Source organism: Rattus norvegicus, chromosome 13, assembly GCF_036323735.1.
Source record: "Rattus norvegicus strain BN/NHsdMcwi chromosome 13, GRCr8, whole genome shotgun sequence".
NCBI classification, from domain to species: Eukaryota; Metazoa; Chordata; class Mammalia; order Rodentia; family Muridae; genus Rattus; species Rattus norvegicus.
In genome coordinates this window covers 83233054-83240235 of record NC_086031.1, presented here as the reverse complement: position 1 = coordinate 83240235, position 7182 = coordinate 83233054, and the positions used below count along the sequence as shown (strand labels likewise).

General features: G+C 42.8%; 1 pseudogene; it reads left to right on the top strand.

Annotated features, from left to right (window-relative positions):
- The first annotated feature begins 5911 nt into the window (after positions 1–5911).
- Positions 5912–6688, top strand: Rpl7a-ps2 (ribosomal protein L7a, pseudogene 2; annotated as a pseudogene).
- The last annotated feature ends 494 nt before the right edge of the window (positions 6689–7182 follow it).

Genomic DNA, 7182 nt, shown 5'->3' with positions numbered 1-7182 from the left:
GGCCACGCACGTTGCAGCCCAGCTTCCTGGATGGAGTCCTCCCCAGCGCAATGACCAAGTAGCATACACAGCAAGTGGGTGAATCAAGTGGTTAAAAGCGCGGTGCTGCAGGTTCCGAGACAAGCGTTGCTTAGCTGCTTCTATTGCTCCTCAGAAGCTACAGGGCCGCCCTGTCGGATTAGGTGGTGCTGGGGAGAGTAGAGCACTTCATTCTTACTGCTTGCTAGACCGATTTAGGAAAATCATCGTCATATTCTTTCACAGGGTCCGCGAGGGTTTCGTCTATGTTTGTTCTTTCTCCGCCGAGTGGTTCTCAGGCTCCCGTGGAATGGATCTCTATAGCGTGCTTTGAGAACTTATGTATCTCCTCGACAGAGAAACATTAGCAACCTCACAATCACCACCATCGACTCTTACCATTTCCATGAAGTGAAGTAGGACCACAGCTTTATAGACGCAGGTAAAATTGGTTTTAAAGTAAAGAAAGAAGCTAGCAGTCAGGCTGCCGTGCGGTTTTGAATTCTCTATAGATTTGTGTTATTTTTCTTATACCGATTCCCCTTGACCACATAGCCAAGAGCTGGCTGAACCACCCCTTCCCCTGAGAGAATTAATGCATATTCGGGTTAGGAAGTTTTGTCTGGGTCTTGCTAAGCATCCTGTCTTGGGCACACCACATGGTATCCCGTTCGGGATAGTGGTCTGTGAGAGCAAAACCAACAGAGTTCTTCTGACGACAGGAGCTCAGTCACGTGGGGCTGCCCCTTTTAAACTAATTGATGTGGCTGTCCACTGTCTTTCATTTGCCTTGCTGATGGGGAAGATGGAGAAGGGGGAGGTGGGCAGGGGTGGGGGTGGGGTTGCTGAAACAACTACAGAGTGAGGCCAAAACATGATCAAACCGAAACGCCCTATTCATTGGGCAAGTCTAGAGTGCAACCTGGTTGGAGGGTTCCAACAAATTCACAGGCTTCCTCTGTAAATGATGCAATTGTCCTGCAATACTGCTTCACATACAGACATGAGCTTCTCTGTCAGGACTCGGGACCTGACACTGAAAAAGCTGGTTGCCGGACTGATCCACTTATACTCCTTTACCCCCCATATTTTATTACACTCAAAACGATTTTGCTTTTTACAAAGCAGTAAAGCTTTGAAAGAGACTACTGTGTGCTCACTAGGATTTATTTATAGCTTGAAATGATGTAAAATATGCTATTTACAGTTGACACTCCATATCCTAAAAGAAGCTGTATGTGTAAAACCTTACATATTCATTTACATATTAATTAATCTTGTACCATAGTTAGTATCTTTAACTATTTAGAATCTGAACCTAAGCAGAGTTCTTTTATCATTGGTGCTTGAGAGCCTGAGGGTCAGATGTGTCAGTGAGAGTGTAGTAAATTTCACAGTAGAATCTGGTAAAAATTGCTGTAGGGATGTATCGGTGAGTTTTTGCTACACCGCTTTGTGCTCCTGGTGGGATCTTTGGATCCACGGATGAAAGACACATACGCACGAGCTTAGTTTTAACATGCCTTACTAGCTCAGTGGCTGGGCACTTCTAGGCCTCCCAAGGCTAGCATACCCTTCCCTCAGGTACTCCTGGCTCCACACCTTCTAAATCTACTTTTAACTTTGCTGCCCTGTTACCTCCTGTGAAGTCCAAGATGTTTCTGGGCAGTCCTTCCAGGGTCGTTTTCCCTTTACCTCCTACATTTCGGATGACCTCCCCTCTGCTGCTCTAAATCTGTTCTGTCAAGAGTCCTGCCCCACCTCCCTTTTCAGAGGCATTGGTGGTACCAGCAGTTCTTTATTGACAATCAAATCCAGCTGGGGGCAGGCTTCCTTTAACCTGTGTGTGGGACACTGCAAAAAAAGTTTTGGATTTTTTTGGGGGGTGGGGCTGGGGACCAGGGGGATAATACAGTTTGCAAGAGAACACTAGTTGCAACATAGCAACAGAAAAGAATCCATTCCTTCTGCTAGAGAGTTTTGGAAATAAATGCGTCATATGATAGTTCTTTTCTTTTCCCTCTGCAACAGATTGGCTTACAGACATCCATTTTATTTGGGTCCTTATGCAAATTATTTCATCGGTTTTTTTTTTCTGTGTGTTTGTGTGGTGGTGGTGGTGGTGGTGGTGCTAGTGGTGTGTGTGTGTGTGTGTGTGTGTGTGTGTGTGTGTGTGTGTATACCAGAGTTAAGACATATATCAATTGCTCAATTGCTCTCTACCTTTTATTTTGAGACAGTATCTCTCCCTGAACATAAACTCATCTACTGAAATAGGATGACTGACTTGTGAACTCCAGGGACCCACCTGTCTCTGCTTCCCAGAACTGGGGTTGCAGATGTGCACTGTCATAACTAACTTTTACAGGGTGCTGGGGATTCGAACTCAGGTCCTCATGAACTGTTCAGCAAGTACATTACCCTCTAAGCTATATCCTTAGCTGTTTTCTTTATTTTCCCAGCAGGATGGACAGTCCTGGGATATGTTGTATCTGAATTGGGAACTATACCACAGAGAGTTCACAAAAGGGAAACGCCACACATGGACCCTTCTGAAATGGTCATATATCGTTTTCCTGCCAAGTTGAAGAAAATCTTATGAAGATCGTCCAAATGTGTCCTTTCAAGTACTCCCTCAGCACATTACTTTAATATAGAAAGTAAGTATAAAGCAGAAAAGGCTATGTTTTCCAGGTGCCTAAATCATGGCATCGAGTTCCTCCTGAACCATGAAAAAGGTTCCCGGCGACTCTCAACACATATTTCATTTGGCTTGTTGACAGTTTATGAAGGGCGAGAGGAATTTCTCCCTCTCATGTGTGATCAAGTACACAAAGTGAATGCCAGCAATTAACTTAAAACTTTGGCAGCAGTCGAGTCCCATGCCTCATTTAACAATAGGTCGGCAATTTCTGACCCCTTGATGGTGCTTTTCCTCGGCGCCTTATTCCCTCAGTTACCCTCTGTGCGCTTGTCAGGAGTTCACACCCTCCAACCCTTTCTTGAGTCCATAAATTTCCCAGAGCATAAGCCTTCATGCAATTCCTGAAACATTGAAATGTTTTAGTGTAAAGCGTAAACGTCTCTAGAACGTTGGCATCCTTATCTACATTGAACTACATAAAATGCAGACATTCAGCAGTGGGGCAGGGGTTTGTTAGACCAAATAAACTCTCCATAAATAGCCATTTATAGACACAATTTGTGTTTTAATTAGTTGTGGTGAGAATGCTAATAGAATTCGCTGAATGTAAATTTCATGCAGCTCTGGTGTTTATTTTGTTCCATTTTATAATTTTTATTTATGAAAATGTCATATTAAAACACATTTTATGTGCTAACTAAAATAATAGTAAGTATTTTATTTATATTTAGTCTGCTTTCATTAGCAAAACTTCATAATTTTCCAGCTAGAGTTACTATTTTTGTGCAATGAAAACTAGACAACTCGAACTTTCGTAATCCATTTTATTTGGTGCCAGTTGCCCAGTGTTTATGAATATGTTAAACCCTGATTCTGTTAGACACATCTATATTAGATACTTTCAGCTTACTTACCTGTAATTTCGTTTTAATGCATGATGGAGAAGGTCTAGAATGGTGTGCACGGAGCCCTGGGTTTGTTCTCAAATGAAAAGGAGGAGGAGGAGGGGGAGGGGGAGGAGGAGGAGGAGGGGGAGGAGGAGGAGGGGGAGGAGGAGGAGGGGGAGGAGGAAGAAGGGGAGGAGGGGGAGGAAGAGGGGGAGAAGAAGGAGGGCATGAAAAGAGAAGATGAGATCTTAAGGAGATAAAACTAGAGAGGGTGGTACAGTAAAAAAAAATAAATTAATTAATTAAAAAAAAACAAAAAAATGGAGTAACTAGGGAAGGGACACCATAGAGAAAGGAGAGCATGAAGCAAAATAGCATGAAGCAAAGCGTAATAACACATATGTATTTAAAAAGTCATGAGAAAATCCTTATTTTGTGTGCTAACCTAAAAAGAATTTTTTTTAAACCTGACCCTGATTTGACAAAATAAAAGAAACAACACGTACCTCGTCTTGGCATCATCCGTTGCCAATGTCCTTGGGTGGTTTCTTCATAGCAAACAGAGCAGCCGCCACCATTCACTCAGCTGGCTGTGCACTCATCTCACAAGGAATCGATGAACCAGTGCTCCAGCCTCAGTAACATGGATGAACAGACGAGTACGCGCTGGAGGGGAGCAAGGCAGCAGTGGTTTTGATCACAGGACGATATGGAAATCCTTGGGAATTCTTTTCTTTGGAATGGAAGCATCCTGAGAGAATTACAGAGAAAGAGTATGTGGACTGTATTTCAGCGAGATGAAAAAAAAGCATAATCTAAATCGTGTGTTTACTGGAAGCATCGTGAAAGAATTATGAGATAAAGAATGTATAGACTAAAGTTTTCAGCTAAATGAAAAAAAAAAGTAATCTTTAAAAAGAGAAAATTCAACTGTGCAGATACGGATTATCCAAAAATCCCTTATCAGTTGAACAAGAAAAAGGGAAGAAAGAATTAAGCAAATTTCACATTTCTCCATTTTTAAAACCTTCAAAATACATTCAACTTCAAGTTCTTAGTTAAAAATCCTCAGGAAACTATAAGCACAAATAAATGAATTGCTAACTGTTGGGTCCGTGGCTACAGAGTGCAAATAAAGCCCTCATTGGAAAAAGAAATACTGACTTAGCTGAGGTGACTTGCCTAATATAAAGAGCCAAGTATTTCCAAGGACGGATACGTTTTCCTCAGAAGACTTGATTACACCTTTCTCTTCTGGAGTCCCTGAGTGCTGGGTAATTCCTTAATGGCTGTATTCTCATTGACTCAAGCAACTGTGTGTATGTTTAGGGGGCAGGAAGAAAAAGAAGAATCCAGAAAGATGCTGAGAACTATACTCAACTAAGTAATTGTATTTCTGACAGGGCTCAGAGATTTCCAGCAAGAAGATTTCCTGAAATCTTCCTAAATGTGGAACGTCATGCCCTGGTCTTGGTGCAAACATATCAGGAAACAACATTAAATGACAATGACTGTTTTATTGGGGCTGAGAAGATGGTGCAGTATAAAAGAGCTTTTGCTGAACAAAAATGGTGAAATGAGTTTGACTTCTCAGAGCTCACATAAAAGTCTGTGTGCCAGGAGCTGGAGAGGTGGCTCAGCAGGTAAGAGCACTGGGACAGAACCTGTACTTGATCCCAGCACCCACACAATGGCTTATACCCATTTGGAACTCCAGGTCCAGGTGATCTAATGCCCTCTTCTGGCTTCAGCAGACACTGCATCTACACAGTGCACAGATATATATGGAGGCAAAACACCCATACACATAAAATAAAAATTAATAAATATAAAGTTTGTAATTCCTGTACATTCACGTACCTACAATCCCAGTGATGGTTGTCAGGAAATGGAGGTAGAGAAAAGAGAACCTCTGGGGGTCTGCTGCTCCCCTGCCTGGCCTCGAAAAGGTAACCAACCTCCAGATGCAGTGAGAGACCCTGTCTCAAGGGAGTAAGGCAAGAGCAGGAGAGGAAGACACTCAATGCCCTCCACTGGCCTTCTCCCATGTGCACACAATGTACTCACACAAGCATGTCCACACACAAAGACACATACATGCTTAAATAAATACATTTTTGAAAGTAGAAAAATACTAAACATTTATGTCATATCAGAAATCATGCTAAAGACTTCAATTTTTTTCCACGACAACCCCGAAAGTTAGACATGATTATTATTATTAGAAAGTATTCAATAAGTGCCTTTTTAAATGAGTAAATAAACATTTTGTTTGTCAAGTTACTCTAAAAACTATTTGGTCCATTTATGCTAACAACAAAAGTTAATAGACATCGTTTTCTCTCTCCTCCAGCCGAGCAAGATGCCCAAAGGAAAGAAGGCCAAGGGAAAGAAGGTGGCCCTGGCCCTCACTGTCGTCAAGAAACAGGAGGCCACAAAGGTAGTCAATCCTTTCTTTGAGAAAATGCCCAAGTTTGGTATTGGGCAGGACATTCAGTCTAAAAGAGATCTAACACGCATCGTCAAATGGCCCCGCTACATCAGGCTGCCCCGGCAAAGAGTCATCCTCTATAAGCAGCTCAAGGTACCTCCTGCCATTCACCAGTTCCCCCAGGTCCTGGACAGGCAAACAGGGACTCAGCTGCTTAAGCTCGACCACAAGTACAGACCAGAGACAAAGCCGGAGAAGAAGCAAAGACTGCTGCCCCGCGCTGAGAAGAAAGCTGCTGACAAAGGGAACATCCCAACTAAGAGACCACCTGTCCTCCGAGCAGGGGTCAATACAGTCACCAACTCAGCTGGTGGTGATTGCCCATGATGTAGACCCCATTGAGCTGGTAATTTTCTTGCCTGCCCTGTGTTGAAAGATGGGGGTGCCCTACTGCATCATCAAGGGAAGGGCCAGGCTGGGGCGCCTGATCCACAGGAAGACGTGCACCACTGTTGCCTTCACCCAGGTTAACTTGGAAGAAAAGGGTGCTCTGGCTAAGCTGGTGGGAGCTATTAGGACCAATTATAATAACAGATATGAGGAGATCCACCGCCACTAGGAGGCAACGTCCTGGGTCCTAAGTCTGTGGCTCGCATTGCCAAGCAGAAAAAGGCAAAGGCTAAAGAACTCGCCACTAAACTGGGCTAAATGTACACTAGGTTTTCTGTACATAAATATAATTACAAAAGTTCTCTAAAAAAGTTAATGAACACCATGTGTACTGCAGCTAAAAAAAAAAAGTATATTTTTCTAGTTTTGACTTACAAAGTTCTTACAATACAAAACCCTCCCACAGACCATGATGGATATTAACAGCTCCTGAGTGAGGAATGTATGCATGGATGAGCAAATGAATACATCGGTGTGAGTAGGAAAGACAAAGGCATTCCCAAAACAATGGATTGGGGAATCTAAGAAAAAACCAAATAGGAACTTCACATGAGATCATTCTGAAACAAACAACTAAAATCTGCATCTTTCCCTCAAGGTGTGTCCGGAGAGATGTTCATTCTCCACTTCCCGTCTTTCCTACCCTAAACCCAAGTAGAAGAAAGAATGTAGCAAGGGGAGAGAAGCTGAACCTCGCCAGTCCAAGCCTTCACAATAAAGGAGTTGGGACAAATTCGATGGATTTGATCAAT